Below are 24,965 nucleotides of genomic sequence, written 5' to 3'. Positions count from 1 at the left end.
AACCACATATCAAATCAAGGTACAGAACAAACACAACATGGCAGTACGAATAGTGACCAAAACCCGCCCATGACATACTCAAATGTGTGGTAGCAATGACAGTATCTAGTGCCCGCCCACACTTACTCGTCAGTAAGGTAGCATCGACGGCAACTAGTACTCGCCCACAACACACAACTTGTACGGTAGCATGACAGTATAAGGCACTAGTTCATAACCTGCCCCCTACTAGGTCTACCCATGAAACCTCTCGATACCAATGACATCAATGTCAAAAATGATTATTACCAAAAGCACTACGGGGACCAACATTTTGTGAGAGTTGAGATATGGTCCAAAGATGTCCGGCCGGACCATCCTGGCCAATCCCCAAACTCTGACAACAATGCTATAGATACCGCTATGCTTAAGGCCACAAATCCTCAATACAGCAAAACCAACATCTCCAATGTCTCAAAATACCCCTATTAACAACATTAATCAGGAATCCAAAACTTGACAAACAAATCAACGCCTACAGAAATCAGAACGAACCTCACAATAAGACATTTCATCGAAAGTCCTTCACATTACTCCCTAAAACAGATCAACTACAAGACTAATCACCATGATCAAACATCAGATCCACATCCCTATCATAGATAACTAAATCCTCAAAATACAAATCCACCAAGTGGCACACACATCAAAATGCCAACAACCAAGGTCACAAAATGAATTTCTCAAAAGCGTACTTAGAAACACCAAGTCAAATCAAAATTCCTCAATTTTTGATCCACAAACAATCATCAGAACTACAATTCCTCAAAACTATGCCTAGTCATAACTAGGATGAGAAACTCCATAACAAGCCATATCCAACAGCAATCCTCCAAAACTTTTCCTAAAAGTTAACCACATCCAGGTTTGCAAAACGAAAACAAGTCTTCAAAAGACATTCTTAAAAGAGCATCGAGCTCACCTCACAATCAAACAAATCCTCAATGATATGGACACAAGTCCCCATAAAATGATCTCACACCAATCAACTCACTCTGAGCACCACAGCCGTCAACAACCATAGCAGAAACTCCCCAAGGGAAGACACGAAAGAAAGGGAACCACCAATCCTAAAAAGGATAACACCACGACTCCATCTCTGAAATGAAAGACAATAAGGTTAAAGACTTCACCCCCTATATGGAAGTAAGCCGACCAAAATGCATCAAATCCTCACCAAGGACTCAAGACAACAACGATGATTCTCATGGACCAACCAACCCCAAAACAATGCACAACACAATGGAAAGAAGAAACTCACTCCTTGTGTAGTCCCTAACACGAACCAACACAAAATCCTTGTGGAAACCCGCATACACACTACGTGCAACCGAGGGAAACGAATGGGAAAACCAAACCTAGAAGTCATGCATATAACAAGGAATGCAACTACCAAAAAGAAAATCTACTCGCATAGATAAAAATCAAAGGTACATGCAACACATCTCCACGTAAGCACAAAAGCATGTCACTAAAGTGCAATAGCAACATGGCATCTCTAAGCATATAAAGAAGGCATACTAATGCCACACAACAAGAAGCCAATTGTGGATAGACCTCCACCTACTCATGCATCACAATATCATAAATCATATTACTAACATGGTAGTAAACGAAACTGCATAAGACAACATGATGCAACATTGAACCTTATGGACATCGTGTCCTAGAGTGTCTAAGAAAAGAAAGGACAATTCCTAGTCATAAATTGTCTCTAAAACCAATGCGACAGCAACCTGTCTCCAAACAAACGTGAGCCCTTACCACAATGGTAAGACTCTAACAATCTAACTCCGAATCTAGAGGTGACACTACAAGTGACACAAACAGTGCAGTGCTCTCACTACCCATAACATTAATCAATCGACTTGATCCCAAAAGCGTCATCACACAAGAACTCCTCAAGGAAAATGGCAACTACAGCCATACCAATAACAACTAAATCAATCACCACGACTGATCCCCAAAACAACCATCATCATCACCGATCAAAGGACAACGCATATCAAAACAAAACCAACACTGATTCCATCCGAACTGCACTTGTAGCTAGCTAGCACGGTAGCATGACAGTGCCATGCACCCGCCCACAAACGTACCCGCCCACGAAAAATACAAGTTCTAGAGGAATCTTCCTGGACAATTAAGGATCCTAAGAGGTCCATAACCTCATCATGGCTCAAAACCAACAAATCCATCACTATGGCAATGCTAAATGACTCATCTCACAAGAGCCTAAACAAAAGGTGACCATCCACCTACCTCAAAACCAATACTAGGTCGACAACAACCTATACTACCACGAAACTGTGACTACAATCACCATCAACCTTAACTCGTGCCTCAATGACCAATCCCGTGTCATGCCAAATATGCAACACAATTATGCATATACAATTCTAATCTAGCATACGTCACATGTCATGCTCTTTACATTAGAATAAAACAATGCTAAACAAATGGCATACAACATGTAGCACGTAAGCACATAAACATGTTATCATAAAGCATATAAACACATAGAGCATGGCAACAAAAGCATGATATGCACCCAAAACCCATCGTCCTAAGGTTTTCGAACCTAGGAGCTCTGATATCACTTGTGACGACCCAAGTTTTTCAACCCGGTGCGTCAGTGATGAACCGAAAGATGACCCGATAACAGATCCGAAATGCGGAAGCAAAAGATAAACAATCGTCTCTAGAGATACAATATGACTCTAAGATGCCAATGTGACCCTCAACGAGGTCACGAAACCCAAAGGAATCAAATGCAGAAGCAACGTCTCAAAAACGAACAAGAATGAACCTAGGGGAAAAAATGTCATTTCCAGCTTAAAAGTGGGTGCCACCGAGCACACCATTGGAAAGACAACGAAAAATTAATGAATTTAGACTCAAGAATCACTTGATTCGGAGTCCGGATGAAGAAGATATGGCTAACGGAAGAAGAAGGGGCAAAATGGTCAAAAAGGTGACAACCAAGAACATCTAACCGGTTACCAAGCCTTCCTAACCGGTTAGGAGACCAAAAATTTTGACCAAAACAATGCCCATGCACATGTAACTGGTTACGAAACCCCTCGTAACCGTTTACATGTGAAGAGGGCAATAAAGTGCAACCCAAAAACCTGGCAGCAGGGATTTTTTCGAAAAAAATGGGATTTTGAGGCCCTAGATGACATTTTCTGGAAAAACATAAAGAATAAAACTCCCTCAAAATTGAGTTTCCTACGTGACTTGCATGAAAAATTAAAAAAAACGCAATGTGAAATGCCCAAAATTCCCCTCCATGAAAAATGGTCCAGAGTGTCCTAAAAAGCTGCTAAATGGGAAAACAGAAAGCTGAACTTCGTAAACGATTTCCGGTACCAAGACGACATTTCCTGGAAAAACACGAAGAAGAAACCCCCCCTAAAATCACATTTTCTATTCAACCATGTGAAGAACAGAATTTATTCCCTAAATAAAATTCTCAAAATACCCTTAGGTCAGAATATGAAACAAAAGTGTAAAATGAGTCCGTAGGAGGCTCATTTCACCAAAGAAGAAGCTTGGCCTGGAAAGGACTATGCACGCAAGCGTAACTTACCTAGTAAGATGTGCTACAATGGTCCATGGCCCAAAAATATGGCTGATACAAAATATGACCCCCCCCCCCCCCCCCCAAACGGCCAAAATGCCAAAAATGTAATTTAGAATGAAAACTTGGAATTCAAAACTATGAAATGACTTCAAAATACCGTTTGGCCTTTGGCCACAGCTCATACATGTTAAATGAATTCTAGACAATGAATTTCATACACAATACACGCTCCGGTGCAAAATAGCATACTAAAATGCATGAATTTCATATAATCTCATTAAAGGCAAAAATCAACATCCATGACATAAATGTGATTCTAAAAGAAGTTTGGCCCTTGGCCTCATGTCATATACATAAAATGAGAATCAAAAGTGTGTTTAGGCGCACATTACAAGTTTCGAATCAAATATATACATTTGACAATTACGACTACGATTGGCATTTCGAGCCACCCTTCACAAAAATGGAAGTCTCCAAGTCCACAAACCATCCAAGCATAATGAGAACCTCGACTCTGATTCTTGTACTTGAAATATGCCCCAGTATCGTGGGGGTGAGTAACATAAAGTTACTCATAGGAAATGAGCGTGCATCGACCTACGTTTTACAAGTTTGCATGATTTAATTATTGTGGTTCATTCCACCTAACGTCTTTGTCAAAGGTGAGATTCAAGGAGCATCCTAGCTACCTAAGATCATTTATACCATCAATCACCTCATTCATGCAATTTTAGCAACATAGGGTCATACTTACACAAAGCAACAATATAGAAGCATGCTTACACAAAGCAACAACATATAGATTCTTATGGTTATCAACTTGAAGTCTAAAATGCAACTTTAACTAACTTTAACAATTTAGCATAATTAGAATATCTAATACCACACATCAAGACATAGATTCTCTAGGTTATCACTTAGAAATCTAAAAGTGTGAAATCAACTAAATATGTCAATTTAGTATGGATGTACTTAACAACATCAGAATCGCCAATAGCCAAAACCACAAGTCAACAAGGTAAACAAGGTTGTCAACTTAGAATTGAATGTGAAAACAAATAGTGGAAGACTTGGACATCATGCTCGGAATTCTGTCGAGACCTCAATGGTTATTCCGGGCACTAACCCGCAAGGAAGACCACCCTAAGTGCGCACTATCTCAATGACTTAGAAGACTCACGTCCCCGTACTAGAGCCAAACCCTAGTCATCTCAACTCGACAATGTCCCAAGATTCCAAAATAAGCCAAATAAGTTCACAACTTATACATATTACTACTACATAGTAACAAGTTAGCAATTTAACTCCCAATAGTGCATAATAAGCATTTCATATCCATAATGCTATGAAATCACAAACCAACAATATATTCATATTAGAAACATACTCTCATGAATATAAATTAAACAACAATGCTCTTCAATGCATATAACACAATCAAGTGAATATTTAACAAATCTAAATCCATGCTCTTAAAATAGAAACAACTTCTAAAACATGATTAGATCCATGGATAAACAAGATAGAATTTAATTACATCAAAATAATTAAACTCTCTAGATTTCAAATCATTTCCAAGTGGCCTCAAATTAATATATGATAAAAGACATAGCATGGTCATTACATATATTCACACAAAAGCTTAATTAGGCCCATGAAACCACAAAATAGATTTTAATTAATTCTGTTAATTAAAGTCTCTAGATTTTCAAACTCAACCAAATGCTCTCAAATTAAAGTATGTTAACAAACATGCCAAAACTTAATTTAGAAGCATAATAAAACTCAATTTCATGCAAGGTACGGCCCTGAACTTTAATTTTTCACAAAAGATAAATATTAATTAAAAAGAGAAATTCTTATTTAATTAATCCAAATTTAATATATGTTAACCAACATATTAAAACAAGATTTTCTACTATGCCACAATTCAAATCAAAGTTATATATCATCATGAATTTTAAATCTTATACAAAGAATTAAAAATTACTAACTTTCTAGATTTGATATAAGGCACATATATAAGTTGTATAATCATGCTAAACACTCAATACAACACACACAAAAGCCTAAAACATTCCCTACATCCATTTGAGATGAAATCTCAAATCCCCACCAAAATAAATCGGCTCCGAATCCGATGAACCTCCTAGGTTTTGTCCGGGACAACACCACGAACATGAATCCCAAGGAAGCCCCATCAAAAACGCAACTTGACTTCAATCCCAAACTCAAGAAATGGCCAAAACGAGATTCCAATCGGTTGGAATCGAAGGCCTCGCCGAGGGGAACATTAAACACTAAGGTACTAAGGTATTTCATTGAAGGGAAGAAGCTCAAAAGAGGAGAGAGAAGGTGGCAGCCGTGGCTGCCATGAGATCCGGCCAAGAGAGGGGAGAGAGAGAGTGAAATCTGATTTTTCACTTATTGACCTCCTATTTATAGAAAAACTCAAAAAGTGCCCCGACGGGCCCCGCCGGGTCCGGAAAAGTGAAATTTGAGCAGACGCGCTCAAACGGCAAAACTCCGTGAACAAAAAAGATTCCAAATGAGAAAATTTGAAGAAACGGCGTCAAAAATCGAGTCTTGAGCAGAGAGTTATGCCCAAAACAAGTTTGGCACAAACCAGGGCCAAAACCCCTGAAATTGGAAAACATTGTCCAGGAGGAAATTATAAGAGTCCACGACTCAACGAAATGTGAAAATGAATCCCATACAAGAATCCAGGCTCAAAACAAGGCATTGAGCAATAACTTTCATTAATTGCACAATGGCCCCTCCAAAAAGTGAAAACTGCGAAACTGCCCCAGAATGAAAATATCTTCCAAAAGATATTTTCTTAGATACTCCTAAAATAAAATATCTTCAAAATATATTTATGAAAAATACCCCAAGAAAAGAAAAAGTTTTCAAAGAACTTTGCATCCATGCCCCTATGGACACCGGGAGCAACCAGAGTACTTTCTCATGAAAGTAAAGATACGTATCTAATGGAAACCACTGAGAATAAAGATACGTGAAGTCAAAAACCAACTCTGAACACAAGAAGTCTGGTTACGCAAACAGAGTGACAAGTGAGGAAAAGACGAAATAGAGAAAAAGACAAAAAGTGAATAGTGTCGAAAAACGAAAAATATGGGAATGACTCGGTCCTCAAAGGAAGTTGTCAATCCACAGAAAAGAGTCTCGGAAATCACTCCGGAGTACTCGAGACGACACTAATCGACAAGAAACCAAACTCAGAAGGGAAAAGACAACGGAAAAAATTTATCCGAAAAATTCGGGTCATTACAATAATAGTTTTATTCCAGGTTTAGTTGCGCACTAGGTAGTACCTTGCGAGCTAGTAACCCAGAACCACTTGCTTGGTCATTGAGAATTTATGTCCTTTGTCTTTCCGCCAGTTGTTGATTTCGAATTCAGTTCCTAGTTGTAATCTTGGATTTCTTTTAACTTGTGATAGGATGCACGATACCTCATTTCTTGCTTAGTATACTTAGATTTGTATACTTGTATGCCTTGTATATAAAAAATGCGTAGTATACTTGTGAGTGTATACTTGTATATATGTTGCATTTCTATTTCAATATTGCTTAGCATACTTGGTGTGTACATTTTTATATAGATGATTTACCTTCTAGATAACCTAGTATACTTGTGTCTTGTATATTTGTCTTAAGTGCATTTCAATATTGATTGTATACTTGTGTATGTATACTTGTATATTGAATACCTTATTATGTGTACCGCATGCTTCTACATTGTTTAAATTACATGCATGATGTGGTTTATGCTAGAAATGCTTTAAGGTAGCTTAGGATGCTCCTTAAGTCTCACATTGGACATAGACGCTAGGCGGCATGGACCTTATATATTAATTTGTATCAATATAATGAACAGAAAAATGTTAAGTCTATGCATGCTCATCTCCTACAAGTAGCTTTATGTTACTCACCCACCTAGTGGGAATATTTTTCAGGTATAGGGACCTTGATTTGGGATGCACACTATGCCATGGAAGTTTCGTAGACTTGAAGTATTTATTTCATGAAAATGTTAGCATGAAATCCTATTTGTAGCTTTGTATGTCAAAACTTGTATCTTTGATTCCATATATGTAATGTGTACATAAGTACACCTTTTATGATGTATTTGACATGTATAAGATGAAGCCAGAGGCCAATGACTATTATTTTGTATCCTATATAACTTTTGACTTCAAGAAATATTATGAAAATATTGGAAAATGACAAGTCATTGCTTCACCATGTTTGCATCGGGTGTGAGAATTCCATTTTTATTCTTTCATAGGGTCTCATTAATCATGTATGAAGTGTGGCCAAGGGTGAAATGGTAATTTGAAACCATTTCATATTTTTGGATTTCAAATTTTCCATTTCGAGTTCAATTTCTCCATTTTTGGCCGTCGGGGGGTCGTATTTTACATCGGCCATTTTTGAGAGCCATTGACCATTCTCGGCGCTTAAAAACAAGAAATACATTTGCTTGCATAATCGTTTTAGCCTAGAAATGCATTTAGGGTCAAATGAACACTTGGTGCAAAGTTGCATTTTCCTCGTTTTTGGCCTAGACTGATTAGGGGCGTTTCACAACGCATTTTATTTTCTTCTTTCAACATGGTCAGGTAGAAAACGTGATTTTAGGGGGGATTTCTTCTTTGTGTTTTTTCAAAAAATGTTGTCTTGGTACCAGAAATCCCTTGCGAGTTCAGTTTTCTATTATGCATGTAGCAGCTTTTTAACCCTCTTAGCCTAAACTGATCTAGGGGCATTTTGGAAATTTCCTTTGAAAACTAAATTCTAGTCTTGATATGGTCACATAGAAAATGTGATTTTAGGGGGGGTTTCTTCACAACATTTTTCCAGAAAATGTTGTCTCGAACCCGAAAACCCCGCGTCAAATCTGATTTCTTGTGCGCACTTGCAATATTTGAAAAAGTCTGTTGTAAGGGCATTTTGGGCATTTCACATCAAAAATAAAATTTTCTTTTACTATGGTCAGATTGAGAAAATTATTTTAAGGGGGGTTTCTTCTTCATGTTTTTCCAGAAAATGTCGTTTAGTACCTCAAAACAGCACACGAACTTCAGCATTTTGCCCAGGTTACTATTCATTCTGTCAAAACACTATTCACGACCTCTGCGACGTCAAAACTTTGTTTTGACTTTTCTCTTCCATCCGGACTCTGAATCAAGTGATTCTTGAGTCTAAATTAATTAATTTTTTGCTATCTTTCCAATGGCATGCTCAGTAGCACCCAGATCTTACTAAAAATTACTATTTTACCCTTGGGACTAAACTTGTCCAATTTTCTTTTCTTTTTTTTTTAAATTGCTTCCGCCATGCTTTCTTACGAGTTTCGTGACTTCATAGGAAGTCACGGATGTGTCTTGGGAATGATGTACATTTGCAAAGACGTTGTTTCTTTGTAAAAGACTATTTTGCCCTTGGGGGCTTATTTGGACTTTTTCTGATCTTTTCTTCCGCGTCGGTTCTCGTGGAATTCCGTGGCCTTATGAAAGGTCACTTTGGTGTCCTAGGGATGTTGTATATGCCTAGAGACTTGTTTTCTATTTTCGCTTCTGCATTTCGGATCCATTATCGGGTCAAACTACGGTTCATCACAGGATGCACTGGCTTGAAAAACCAGGGCCATCACAAGAGGTATCAATATTCCAAACAAGCATTGGGAGAAAACTACCTCAATCATGCAATTTTTCAACCATTTCCAAGTAATCTCCCAAAATTTCAACATCAAGCAGGCAAGTATGGTCCTCCACACATCAAGACAATGATCATGCAAATCAAAATAACTCTAGAATCATTTTTAAGTGAACCGGCATCAAATATATTACTACCTAAGCCAACTAAAGAAATGATCACATCCGGCCTCAAGTTAGCACACAAATCTAGTACCGATCATCAAGACAAAGAATTAACCTTTTATTAAAGCTTTATTGATTTAGGTGCGCTTATTTTTTTCACTCGATTTTAACCCTAAGGATCAAAGAATGAAGCATAGTGCAATGTGTTGATCTATTAAGCTTTCTAGCGATCCATGAGGTCGAGCGTTAGGTCAATGACTCCTAAACCGGACAGCTTTAGGGTATCAGGTGTTCAAACACCCCTAAGGACTTACACGCTCAAATCAAAACAACTTCCATTTAATTATTTTCCACTTCTCACCTTTTGGGAGAAGTCCTCACTTTTCTATTTGCTTTTGAAACAACATTTTTTTCTTTTTCTGTTCCTGACATGTGTGATTGATCACATGGTTCATTAGATCAATCGAACCTGGATCGATCATGAAGGTACTCAGATCGATCGAACCTATAAAACAATAAAATATTTTTGGAAAATTTTGAATTTTGAAAATTTAAAATATTTTTTGATTTTTTTTTTTTTAAATTTGGATTTTGAAATTTGAATTTTAAAAATTCAAAGTGAACGGAAGGAAAAAATAAGGAACTCTGATCGATCGAATAATGATCGATCGAAACTCGATCGATCCAAGATGTGAAAACCTGTAGACACATTTAAACAATAGACAGATAGATGATTTTTTCAGAGATTAAAAAATTTTCTAAATATGGAACTGAGATCGATCGAAGGGATATCTGGATCGATCGAGGAAACTTGGAATGATCAAAGAATGAGTTCGAACGATAGACAAAGAGATGAAATATGCAGAGAATCTTCGAATGATGGAACAAAGAGATGAGAATATGCAGAGATGATGTTCGATCGATCGAATATCTCTTGTGATCGATCGAACAGGCACCAAATGCCTAATTTAGAGATGAAAGCACATGCATTCCCTATCAAAGTCTCAACCAACATATATAATCCCAGATTGTATCTAAACGACGTAAGAAAATAAAATAGAAATGAGGGAAGAATAAGATTGGATACCGTACGAAGCACTAGTGTTTAATGTCTCTAGTAAAACGTTGGGCTCTTTTAGCCCGGATAAAAAATCTTAGTATGCATCCCATTTTTAATGGGGTGAATGGACTTTCGAACCCCACCCAACAAACTATTCCCTAAGGAACCTGTTGGATTTGGTTCAAATGAAATTGATGGCCCTTTATCAACAAAATTCTTGGGCTTCCATGCCCTTTTGACACTTGGTTTAAACACAACATCTTTTGAAATCCTTTTAGAAGATAAAACATTTGAAGTTTTAACATCAAGCAAAGACTCATTTTTGGTAAATTCATTTCCAAGAGATTTTTCAACAATACATACTTCTTTATGTTTGTCCATAGAATTGGGGCTTGGATTGAAAATGTTTAACTTCACCTTCATGTGGCCAAATGAAATTTTCATTATCCCCGTCCTATAATTAATGTTGGCATTAGCGCTTGCCAATAAGGGACGGCCAAGGGTAACGGGAATTTGGCTCTTGGGATTTGTGACTGGTTCCATGTCAATGACAACGAAATCAAACGAGAAGAAGAACTATCAATTTTAATCAATACATCCTTAATAATACCCTGGGGCTTTTTAATGGATCGGTCAGCTAGTTGCAAAACTATCGACATTGGTTTTAAATCTCATAAGCCCAATTGAACATAAACTGAATATAAAAGAAGATTCATACTTGCTCCTAAATCAAGAAGAGCCCGTTTAATGACATTATCACCAATAATGCAAGAAGTGGTAGGTGAACCGGGGTCTTTGAATTTTGGGAGGGTGTTGTGTTGCAAAATTGAGCTTACTTGCTCGGTCAAAACAACTCTTTTTGGCGCTTGACTCTTGTTCTTCCTTTTAAGGGTGCAAAGATCTTTCAAAAATTTGGCATAAGCCGGAATTTGTCTAATTGCATCTAAGAGAAAGAGATTGATCTTCACTTGCCTAAACACATCAATTATCTCATTTGCCTTACTTTGTTGCCTTTCAAGAGAAGTGGATCCTTTTAAAGCATCCGAAAATGGAGCCTTGGGCTCAAAAACTTTTTCAAAATTATTTTTTAAATCTTTCTCAATAAAGGGTTCTTTCTCATGTGATGAATGAGGAATAGAATGTGAGACGGGACGGGTGTCAACTTTTGGTTGCACCAGTTCACTCTCTTCATTTTGAATACCAACTTGATTATCAAAAACTCTTCCACTTCTCAAGGTGGTCACCGCATTCACATGTTCAATTGTGTGACCTTCTAAAGAAGAATTGGTCTCCACAACAAATTGTTGCTTGGGTGGTGGATTCAAAGGTATTTTCCCTTTTTCCCTAGCATTTAAGGTACTAGCTATTTACCTGACTTGGGTTTCTAGCTTTGCAATTGATTGGGAATGAGAATGAAGTAATTGGATATTTGCCTCTAAAGTACCAAAACCGGTTAAGACTTTCTCCTCAAATGCGGGACTCCTTGAATTCCCTTGAGAATATGAAGATTGATTTGGAAAGTGAGAGTTTGAAAATTAGTTTCCACGTGGTGCTTGGTAAGATGAGCCGTAGCCTTAGGAACCTTGGCTTTGCATTAGGGGTGGAACATACTTACCTTGAAAACTACTTTGGGGAGGGTTTGATCCTTCACCTTGGCTTTTCCAAGAGAAGTTTGGATGGTTTCTCCGCTCGGCATTATAATGAGTGCCACAGGGATTATTCCCTTGGTTAACGAAAGCGGCATTCACTTGTTCATGGTGTTCACTTTGCACATGTTCATGGGACAATTGGAAGTAGAATGTAAAACACTAGAACGAGTCATGTAAGATTCATTGGAAGTATGATAAGTATGACTAGGGGAGGAAGACACTTGATTCGCCGAATTTTGATTGGTAAAATCTTTGGAATAAAAACTTCACTAATGGTCAACTTGATACAAGCCAACATTCTTCATTCCACCTAGATTCCTACCATTTTTGGATGATAAAGATCGATGCATTGAATTCTCACTCATGCTCCCCTACAAACGCCATACATCATCTTCATGCCTATCAAGATAAGAACCACCCAGAGAAACATCTATCATTCCTTTATATTTGTTCGACAAATTTTTAAAGAAAATTTGAACCAATTGCCATTTGGGAATGTCATGATGTGGACATATCCTAAGCAAGTCATTTAAGCACTCCCATGCCTCATGAAACATTTACCCTTCCCCTTGAGAAAATTCTCGAATTGAAGTTCTCATTGCATTGGCTTTAAAACTGGATAGTACTTTTTCAAGAACTCTTGTTGCATCTCTGTCCAAGAAGTTATCGAAAAATGCCTTAAATTATTCAACCAATATTTTGTTTTATCTTTAAGGGTGAAAGGGAAGATTTTTATCCTCAAAACCTCTATCAGCATGTCCGTGTATTTCACGGTGGAACACACTTCAAGAAACTCATCCAAATGCTTGTAAGGTTCTTCACTTGGCAACCCATGGTAATTGGGAAGTATTTAAATTGTTTGTGGTTTGATCTCATAATGATGTGCTTTAAATGGAGGTAATTGAATGCATGTTGGTGCATTATACTCATTTGGCACATAATGATCTCTCAAAGCAAGTGGGGGATTCACAACCGGTGGCGCTACACGAGCACCATGATTTCTTTGAACAATGGGAGGTGGAGGTGAAACGAAATTTAGTCGAGGCATTCCCATTGGAACGTGGCCTTATTGTTGTGGAATGAAGGGTCTTGGCATGCCTAATGGTACTTGAATATGGTCATGATGTTGGCGCACATTAGGGTGAAGGATGCTTTGTTGGTCGATATGACCAAGGTCCTCCACATGGTCCTCATTGTGTTCCTCTATTAATAAAAAGGAGTTACTAGAATTACCCTTTCCCCTAGGATTACGAACAATGGATTCAAGATTCAAATTAAGTGGGATAAAAGAAGGATACAATGATCTATGACCAAACATGCACAATTAAAACAAATAACAAGTCAATAGCAAGCAAATAGTTAACACTTCTCCTCCGTAACAAGTCAATCAACAAACCTCCATATACATTAATCCCATACTCCTATGCTTTCAACAATATACAAGAAAAGTAAATTGCCTCCACGCGGGCTCACGATTTATCTAAGAAATTAAAACTTGCCACCACGCGGGCCAACTAGAAAGAGAGTTAGAAAAGCTCACAAAGGGTCATTAAGCAACTTCAAATTATTTTTCAATTTTTTCTTTGCCTTGCTTTGCTTTGCAAATTGTTTATATTTTTAGCTTTTTATGCTTTTGCTTAGCTTTGTTTAGCTTGCGCTTTTGCTTTAGAATCGTTTTGCTTCACTTCCCTTGCTCAATGCACCTACCCAATCAAGAACAAACACAATAAGTAACCAAAAAAAAAAAATAATAAAGACAAGATCAAAAGAGTACTAATTCCTAATTGATTCCCAAAATACGACAAACGGCGCCAAAACTTGACGAGCCCATTTCCTATGGGTTTAGAAAAAGAACTTTGTAATGCGAGAGGTTACTTCGCAAGGTCAAAATATGATTGTGGTTTAGGAAGCCTTTCTAGTCAAATTTACATTTATAAAACCACTACTACAACTAATAAGTATAGCAAGTAAGGATCATCTGCAGGTATTATACGTGTTGGAATTTTAGCTTCGACTCTAGCGTATCAAAAGATTACAAGAAAGGGTTGGTTGGTTGATTACACTAAGGTGCAATTAAAGTAAACTAGTGAGAGATAGGGATTTAAGAGATATGAAGAGAGATCTTAGGGTGTTGGAATCACCACTAAGCTCATGTAATTAACCACCTGCTTTCCATTAATGGGGAATACATTATTACAATCTAGATATGGCCACAAACATAAACACAATTTGCATGTAAAAGTGTGAACTATCTAATGCAAGAGTGAATTGTCTATCTAACCAACAAGTAAACTAAGTGTAGAACAACCCACCGAGACAAAGGCATAATCCATCAATTAATTAACAAATGTATCTAATGAGATCACACATCAACCTAGAGAATCATTTAATTTGCAATAATAAGTGTGAAGTATCAAATCAAGAATAGATTGTCTACCTAACTACAAACATGAATTAAATTGTACAACAACCCATCAAGCATAAGTATAATCCATCAAATTAATTGACAAACCCATTCAATGAAAACCATGCTCAGCAATTTTTAAATCCTTAATTAATCACACATAGACATGCAACTAACATAGAAAATCTAGTGTAGAGATCAATTCGCAAATAATCACACATAAGACAACATGTAATTAAAATAGAAAATCATAAGGAATAATTAAATCAACAATCACATGGCTAACCACTAATCACAACAATTTATATAAATCCCTAAAAAATATAAATACAAGGGTTTAGATTACACAAGATTTAGGGTTCATCCAAGCCCTAAGTGTAGATCTAGCCAATCAAGGATGAGGTGGATGTGGTCATGAAGCCCTTAAGGGCAAGCTCCAAACATGGCTCTATTTTCTTCTTCTTCTTTGAAGCTGTAGAGATAAAGAGTATGTGGATCTAGAGATGTGTTCTTGAGATGTGCCTCCACTTCCCTCTTTTCTTCTAACCCAAATCTCTAACTTTCTGAAGAGAGAAACTACAACAATATAGAAATTATAATGTAAAAATATGAATCTCTCTACAAAAATGGTTTAATCCCTCTTACATACAAGGCTTTTTGAGCCTAAAAATGTGAGAACTCGGCCCTAGGATCTTCTCTTTCAAGCACAACCCGAGTTGGTTCCAAATGAGCTTTAGATCTGTTTTTTTTTATAACTTTTGCGAACAGTTCGTTCGATCCAACCAACAGTGTGATCATTCAGAGGTATGGTGTGATCTATCAGAGGTATGGAGTGATCGTTCAGGGTTTGATCCTTCACAGTATGATCGATCCAACTAGGCAGTTTTCAGCATCTATCTCCTTTTGTTCCAGCTTCTCACCAAGACTTAGTTTGACTCCAAAAAGGCCTTAATGGACCGAAATTAGCCCGTTTGAACCTTATTGACCTAAAAATAGACAAAAACATAAATTAGTACTAAAACGGGAAAATAAGATTAAATATGGTCCTACAACATTCAAGATTAAGGGGTTTAAATGTGCACTTTTCAGCGCTTATCACACCCCCAATCTTAAATATTGCTAGTCCCTAGCAACGAGCTATGAAGTAAAGAAAGACATAAACAACTAACCTACTAAGAACTAGAAAACAATAAATGGATAACGCCACTTTTGTAGGGAACATGATTGCATTTAGCATATGCAACAAGCCTTTTAAACTCCTAGGTTACCCCTAATAGACAAGTGAAGTCTCGTGAGGGTTTCCAGAAATGATACCCACAAACATTAAACTCATTCTCAAAAAAGAGGTACCAATATTCTAAACAAGCATTGAGAGAAAACTACCTCAAGTATGCAATTTTTCAACCATTTCCAAGCAATCTCCCAAAATTTCAACATCGAGCAAGCAAGTATGGTCCTCCACCCATCAAGACAATGATCATACAAATCAAAAGAACTCTAGAATCCTTTTTAAGTGAACTCGCATCAAATATGTTGCTATCTAAGCCAACTAAAGAAATGATCACATCCGGCCTCAAGTTAGCACACAAATGTAGTACCGATCATCAAGACAAAGAATGGACCTTTTATTAAAGCTTTATTGATCTAGGTGTGTTTATTCTTTTCACTCGTTCTTCTTTCTTTCTTTCTTTGTGTTGATCTATTAAGCTTTCTAGCGATCCATGAGGTCGAGCATTAGGTCAATGACTCCCAAATCGGACGGCTTTAGGGCATTAGGTGTTTAAACACCCCTAAGGACTTATAAGCTCAAATTAACTAGGCTATAAATCAAAATAACCTCTATCTAATCATTTCTCACTTCTCACATTTTGGGAGAGGTTCTCACTTTTTTATTTGCTTTTGCAACAACATTTTTTCTTTTTTCTTTTTTTTTTTCTTTTTTTTTTTGTCATGTTATTAACCTAGAGTTTGGGCCCTCCACCTTCCAGCGCAAGAAATTCAGTGCTTGATGAGGCTAGAATCCTGACTACTTAGTGGAAAGGGTTTGTTATCCACTTTTATCAAGAATGAAAGCTTTCAATGTACTACTAGCTCAATTGGGATATAACCAAATCAATAATCAACAAAGCATGTACTCCACAAATGAATGCGAGTGTACGCCTGTGCTAGTGTAGAATCCTAGAGCGAATCTCAAAACAATCACAAAAACAAAAGAGTGTCATAGGGATTATCTAAGAAATTAAAACTTGCACTTGAAATCAAGAAAAGTAAATTGCCTCCACGCGGGCTCACGATTTATATAAGAAATTAAAACTTGCCACCACACGGGCCTACGATTTAACTAAAGAAAGAGTTAGAAAAGCTCACAAATGGTCCTTAAGCAACTTCAAATTATTTTTAAAATTTTTCTTTGCCTTGCTTTGCTTTGCAAATTGTTTATATTTTTAGATTTTTATGTTTTTGCTTAGCTTAGCTTAGCTTGCTCCATTGCTTTAGAATCATTTTGCTTCACTTCCCTTGCTCAATGCACGTAGCCAATCAAGAACAAACACAATAAGTAACCAAAATGAAATAAAATAAAGACAAGATCAAAAGAATACTAATTCCTAATTGATTCCCAAAATACGACAAACGGCGCCAAAACATAACGAGCCCATTTCCTATGTGTTTAGAAAAAGAACTTTGTAATGCGAGAGGTCCCTTCGCAAGGTCAAAATATGATTATGGTTTAGGAAGCCTTTCTAGTCAAATTTACATTTATAAAACCACTACTACAACTAATGAAGTATAGCGAGTAGGGAACATCCGCAGGGATTATACGTGTTGGAATTTTAGCTTTGACTCTAGCGTATCAAAAGATTGCAAGGAATGGTTGGTTGGTTGATTACACTAAGGTGCAATGAAATTAAAATGCAATTAGAGTAAACTAGTGAGAGTTAGGGATTTAAGAGATATGAAGAGAGGTCTTAGGGTGTTGGAATCACCACTAAGCTCATGTAATTAACCACTTGTTTTCCATTAATGGGGAATACATTATTGCAATCTAAATGTGGCCACAAACATAAACACAATTTGCCTGTAAAAGTGTGAACTATCTAATGCAAGAGTGAATTGTCTACCTAACCAACAAGTAAACTAAGTGTAGAACAACCCACCAAGACAAAGGCATAATCCATCAATTAATTAACAAATGTATCTAATGAGAGCACACATCAATCTAGAGAATCATGAAATTTGCAATAATAAGTGTGAAATATCAAATCAAGAATAGATTGTTTACCTACCTTTAAACATGAATTAAATTGCAGAACAACCCATCAAGCATAAGTATAATTCATCAAATTAATTGACAAACCCATTCAATGAAAACCATGCTTAGCCATCACTAAATCCTTAATTAAGCACACATAAACATGCAACTAATATAGAGAATCTAGTGTAGAGATCAATTCCTAAATTATAACACATAAGACAACATGAAATTAAATGGGTAGTGCTGATCCTAGAAGAGCTGTGTAATCAAATGAGCATAAGGGAGGAACTTGGGCCTTTGCGGGTCGCTCTTGCTGATGAACTTGTCATACAACATCATCATAACACTCCAGAGGAGAGTAGGAACTGAAAACGAATGCCCGGTATCAATGGCATATAAAGCTGCTAGAAAGTCCATCCGCTGCTGGGTCTTGTGCCCAGCCATATATACATTTCAGTATAAGACTAAATCAAAGAACTACATGCAGTCAGGTAGGTTGGTCCGAGTGGCATAAGTGTCGGTGGTAGTGATAGTACCATGGAGAGCTGTGTCCATGTCTGCATTTGATGACCTTTGTAAAGTCAGGTAATCAATCCCCGGAGAACATGTGTGTGGGCACTGAGATGCTGTCAATAATGTCTCGACAGTGATGCAGATAAGGTGCCCATCAATGGTAGTTCGCAGCTCGGCCAGGTTACTAAGACTCGGCCTGAGGTTCTGGTAGAAAAGCCGAACCAGGCTTGGGTAGACCGGGTTTGTTACTAGGGCTAGAATACGAAAAATGCGACGACGGTAGATCTTGTCATACGACCACTTAGTCGTGGCTGCCCGTGCAAAAATGTCCTCATCAAAAATAGACTCATGCGCCACTGAAAGGTGCGCAAACTTTCGATCAACCCTCTCTCTGGCAATAGCTGACTGTGCTAGTGGTGGCACAAGAGCAGGTGATGGAGGTGGCTTGGGCTCACTCTCCGAAGATGAAGAAAAAGAAGAATGCTCCGACTGGACAGGAGCTGGCTCCTCAGTCTAGGGCCTCACCCAGCGACCATAAGTCTGGTTAGCCGTGGTCTTGAACCTAATTATGGCCTGCAAAAAGAAGGAAAACTTGCAATTATAGTCAGTAACGAGGAATGGTATATGAAATGCATAAATGAAAGCACGAAAGATAGAAACATGCTTGTCAGATTAAGATAGACAACACGATACTAAAATGATGCATATATCGTAGTATAGAAGCACATGTATCTATCTATGCAAGTGGTAATGCAAGCTAAATATATACAATGAAAGAACAAAGGGTATACTCTAATTCATCAAGTTTTGTGAAACATGCCAAACATGACAAGTAAAGAATGCAACCAACGTGGAAAGCACAGGCATTGGGCATAGATGTGATAGCATGGAACACATGAGAGGGTACAGGAGTATCAATATGCAAAATAGTGAAGTTTGAACGATCATAGAAAAATGTGATCAATCCTATATTGGATCGATCATGACATATATCGGATCGATCGTGCTCTGATCGATTAGAGCACTGGTGTGATTGATCAAACCTGCTGAAAGTTGAAAAGTCACCCGTTCGTGACGTGGAAGACACGGGGCGAATCCCAATGGTCACTGGAAGGCTCGTGACCCCCTATACACCTCAACAATGCACAAATGGTCACTTAAAACGGCACATGACCCCCGAACCAAATTCGAAAACAAAATCAATATATACAAATATATACATATATATACATATGCTCATAATCCAAAAATGGAAACAAAATCAACCTTGAAAGCTTTGAATCTAAGCATAGCAACAAGATAAAACATGAATAAAAACAAAAATGAAAAATAAAACTTAAACTTACCGAGATCCGAGAAGATAAGTGAAGAGAGAAGAGAGTTGAGATCTGAGATGGAGGTTTTGGAGCTTGGGACTCGCCGGAGATGGGGAAGATAGAGGAGAGCGTCGGGAGAGAGGGAAGGGCTTTGGATCGATGAAATGAACGATCCAAATGAGCCTTGGGTCTATTTTAAAAAACTGTTCCCCAAATGTGTGATCGATCATATGGTCCATTGGATCGATCGAACATGCAAAATGACAAACTATTTCTGAAAATTTTTGAAATTTTGAAATTTTGAAAATATATATATATATATATATATATATTAAATTAATAAATAAAAAGGTCAAAGTCAAATGAAGGTCAAAAGGGTTCGAACGATGGGCAAAGATAAGAAATTCTACAGAGAATTTCGAACGATGGACAGAGACATGAAATTTTCAGAACTTCAAAAAATTTCTAAGTATGAAAGTGAGATCGATCACAAGGACAACCGGATCGATCAAAGTTCACTTGGAACGAGCGAACAGAAAATTCGAACGATGGACAGAGACCTAAAAATCTGTAGAGAAATTCAAACAATGGGACAGAGACATGAAAATTTGCAAAAAATTGACTGCAGAGATGCTCGATCGATCGAGGGTGCTCTTGTGATCGATCGAACAGGCACTAAATGCCTAATTTGGAGATGAAAGTGCACACATTCCCTATCAAAACCTTAAGACAGAAATGGATGATCATAGATTGTATCTAGACGACGCAAGAGTATAAAATAAAAAGAAATGAGGGAGGAATAGGGTTGGAAACCCTACGAAGCACTAGGGTCCGTTTGGCAAGCGTTTTGCGTTAGGCGTTTTGTTTTTGGCTAAAACAGAAACAATGTTTTTACTATTGGAGTGTTTTGGCAAAAATCGGAAACACGTTTGGGAACGATGTTTTGTTATGAAAATGTTGAAAACAGAAACATGAAAACATGTTTGGTAAGCCATATGTTTCAAGAATTTTGAAAACAAAACATGTTTGGTAACTCCAACTGTTGTAAAAAAATAATAATAAAACAAAAACTAAAAACATGTTTGGTTATCATTGCTTTTAATTTATTTTTATAAATTTTAAATATATTTATAACTTTATTTCTATATAAATAGTCTATATATTTTTAATAGATATATTGAAATTTGAACACACAAACATGTGTATATATATACATTGGCAAAAAAATTATAGGCTCGGCATATCTAAGCTGTTTATTTCACTTGCCTTGTATATATATATACAATGGCAAAAAAAATCATGTCCTGGCAATCTGGCATTATATAGGAACTGACTAAATAAATCCACTATGCAAACAGATTAGTATACCAAAACAAATAACCAAACACATAAAAAGTTAATGGCTTACTGCATATATTATATTCATCATTCTTCAAAAAATCCAGGAAGCTTGAGGTTCTTATTGACAGCAACAATTTATCCCCAAGTGATTTTCGAAAAAAAAAAACAATTTATCCCCAAGTCCCGGTACATATCCACTTATGACAGAGTATAATATGTCAAACCAGAAAAAAATCACAATCCCAAATGTTTAATTTGATGCTACTATTACAGTAAACAAGACTAGAAACCTTTCTCTAATTCCTATGAACACAATCTTGTTTATTCTTGGTTCATCTGGACAACCAATCCGGTGAACCTTGGAATATATCATATGAACTCCCTGTTACACAGACACACCACGGATAGGAAAACAGATCATTAACCATCTATGGGCTATAGCATCATTTAAGTATTAAAAGGAACTCCTATTCCCTGAACTAAATTTGCAGAAACAGCATCAATAGGTAAGAAATTTGGCATGCCAAAACACAAATAAAAACTAGGTCATAATTTATTTAATACAGGCTCCCGTCTGGCATATAAGAGCATCCAATTTGTTTGGTCGCACAATTCTACTAGACAATTGAAACTGGGTAGGACATATGTCAGTATTGACAAACATCGAGATTTCGACCAAGTTTGATATCTTGATACATAGACATAGATTGTGAGAGAGTGATTCCAAAGTGGTATTGAATGAACATGCCAATATCAAGAGAAAAATAAAACAAAAAACAAAGCAAAGATTTTGGGTTAAATTTGTTAAAAATACATCAAGAAGATCATCTAAAGCCATTTGCATTTTACATAGCACACAATTGGTAAGTACATTAGAAGTGAAGTGAAACTGGAAATAGTACTCCTCAATACTCAACTAAAAATTGAAACCTCACATTCATTGATTGATCAACACAGTCTTTTATTTAACTACATAGCCTTGCTTAATTCACATGCTATGGTATCTTTCTTCTTTAATTCTACTTAATTGTTTCAGAATAACAATATAAAGTATATATGGTTATGCGGTATTCAAATTCAACTAATCACTTCAAACTAAAATATACACGCATAGGAAATATGTAATCTAGAGTTATGAATCCTAGAGAGGAAAACCACTTACAAGTTGCATCAAGTGATAAAGTTTGAGGTGTCAATATACAACACCAATGCCTTCTCATAAACAGGTTTAATTTTGCCAGAAACTAGAAATATATGAGGGTCACTGCAACACTGAACCATAAAATGAAGTTTCATAATTACAAGTATACAAAAAGTGCAAGAATTTGTCTACTTTTTGAAAGCCTCTTAAGCTATAAAACAACAAAGAGAACGGGAAAAATGCACCTCAACAACAATTTTAACACCAACGAATTCGATCTGTGGATGAGGTTTGGATGAGGTTTGAATTTGAGGGCAACTACATTATGCAAGAAATAATAAAAAAGACGGTAAAAAAATTTCACCAAATAGGATTTAGTTCGCAAAACAAGAATTACAGAACTTGATTAATTGATTGCTTAAAAAAAATTAAAACAAAACCCACACATACAAGTTAGCAGTTGCAGAGAGAGGGCTTGAGAGTTGAGAGACTACTCAATTTCCCAAAATTGAAAAATTGCCCAAAAGAGAGATTACTCAATTTCCCAAAATTGAAAAATTGCCGTGCATATAAAATTATATCTATAATTAAAACAATGCATATATGGTCTTTCTGGTGATTCCAATTCTCCAATTGAACTTCGTTATTTTTAGGAATTTTTCAAAAATAAAAATTAAATATGCGACAAAAATATAACCTAAATCATCACAACTTCAACCCTTTTTTGCAATCAAACTTAAATCGATCACAAACAACTTGAAAACCAACATAAATATGAGACAAACCCAATCTCCAACAGGCCAAGACAATAGGTCCAACAGGCCAAGACAAGAGACATTTGGAAGCAACTTGATTCATTCATAAACAAATAAATAAGCATAATTTTAAAGAAAAATGAACCAAATCGAACCTCAGAAAACTTGCATTTGTGGTCCTTTTTCAGAAAAAAAAAAAAAAAAAAGGGTTTCAAATCAATGAACGAAAATGTTTAGGAAATAAAAAGGCAAAATTTGATCAAACCTGCCTTGCTCTTCGACGAAGACAACAAAATGGTAAAGATCGGTGGTCAGATTGAGTGAAAACACCACTGAAAGCAAGGATCGGTCATCGTTTTCAGCCAAACAATCACATAGTGTAGAGTCGCCACAAAATCGCCACAATCGCTTATATGACGACCCATTTTCGAGCCACAATTGCTTCAGATTCTCCGATTCCTGCCTTGTTCTTCGACCAAGACAACAAAAGAGCAAAGATCGGTGGTCGGTTTGGTGGATTTCAGCCAAACAAGCACACACAGCACAGTTGCCCCAAAATCGCCTCCGTTCGAGCTCTCTAGAAACCCTAGAAAATGACTGAAATGTTTTAAGTTTGGTTTATATACATGTTGCAAGTCTGGTTTAAGTGGTGTTTTTACTTCCTCCGCGACAGTGATTATTTGGGCCAACAGTACCCAAAACACGGTAAAACACCAAAATGGTGTTTTCATTTTTAGCCCAAAAATTGAATTTTTTTGACACTGTTGGCAACAAAGTAAACTGAACCAAACATGTTTTGGGCTAAAAAATTACTACTGTAGCAGGCCTGCAACATAAACACATGAAGCAAAACAGATACCAAACAGGCCCCTAGTGTTTAACGTCTCTAGTAAGACGTTGGGCTCTTTTAGCTTGGACCAAAAATCTTGGTAGACATCCCCTCCTTGATGGGGTGAATGGAACTTTGAACCCCACCCAAAAAACGATTCCCTAAGGAACTCATTAGATTTGGTTCAAGTAAAATTGAGGCCTCTAGTTAACAAAACTTTTGGGCTTCCATGCCCATTTAAACACTAGACTTGAAATAATTTCTTTTGAAGTCTTTTTGGAAGGCAAACCATTGGATGTTTTTACACCAAGCAAGGACTCATTTTCAAATTCATTTGCAAAACATTTTTTAACAACACATATATCTTCATATTTGTCCATAGAGTTGTGGGTTGAGTTAAAAATGTTCAATTTCACTTTCATGTGACCAAATGAGATCTTCATTATCCCTGTCCTACAATTAATGTTAGCATTAACGGTAGACAAGAAGGGATGGCCAAGATAATGGGAATTTGGCTCTTAGGATTTGGGACCGGCTCCTTGTCAATGACAACGAAATCGACCGGAAAGAAGAACTTGTCAATTTTAATCAAAACATCCTCGATGATACCCCGGGGCTTCTTAATTGATCGATCGGCTAGTTGCAAAACTACCGACGTCGGTTTCAAATCACCTAAGCCCAATTGAACATAAACCGAATAGGGGAGAAGATTCATACTCGCTTTTTAATCAAGAAAAGCCCGATTGATAATATGATCACCAATAGTTCATGAAGTGGTTGGTGAACCAGGGTCTTTGAATTTTGGGAGTGTGTTGTGTTGCAAGATAGAGCTCACTTGTTCGGTTAGAACAACTTTTCTTGGTGCTTGGCTTTTGTTTTTCCTCTTAAGGGTGCAAAGATCTTTCAAAAATTTGGCATAAGCCAGAATTTGTCGAATTGTATCCAAGAGAGGAAGATTGATTTTTACTTACCTAAACACATCAATGATTTCATTTGCCTTGCTTTGTTGCTTTTCAAGAGAGGTGGATGCTTTTAAAGCATCCGAAAATGGAGCCTTAGGCTCAAAAGCTTTTTCAAAAATATTCTTTGAAGCATTTTCAACAATGGGATTTTTCACATTTAATGAAAGAGGAATGGGAAGTGAAACGGGAAGGGTGTCAACTTTGGGTTGCATCGGTTCACTCTCTTCATTGGAAACACCAACTTGGTTGTTAATAACTCTTCCACTTCTCAA

General features: G+C 36.9%; 1 pseudogene; it reads left to right on the top strand.

Annotated features, from left to right (window-relative positions):
* The first annotated feature begins 12,674 nt into the window (after positions 1–12,674).
* LOC132267903 (small nucleolar RNA R71) lies at positions 12,675–12,773 on the top strand (annotated as a pseudogene).
* The last annotated feature ends 12,192 nt before the right edge of the window (positions 12,774–24,965 follow it).

This window comes from Cornus florida, unplaced genomic scaffold (assembly GCF_030987335.1).
Source record: "Cornus florida cultivar Cherokee Brave unplaced genomic scaffold, ASM3098733v1 CherokeeBrave_3.0.0_Hap2_Chr07, whole genome shotgun sequence".
NCBI lineage: Eukaryota > Viridiplantae > Streptophyta > Magnoliopsida > Cornales > Cornaceae > Cornus > Cornus florida.
The sequence above is the reverse complement of the archived record's forward strand: the minus strand, read 5'-3'. Positions and strand labels throughout refer to the sequence as shown.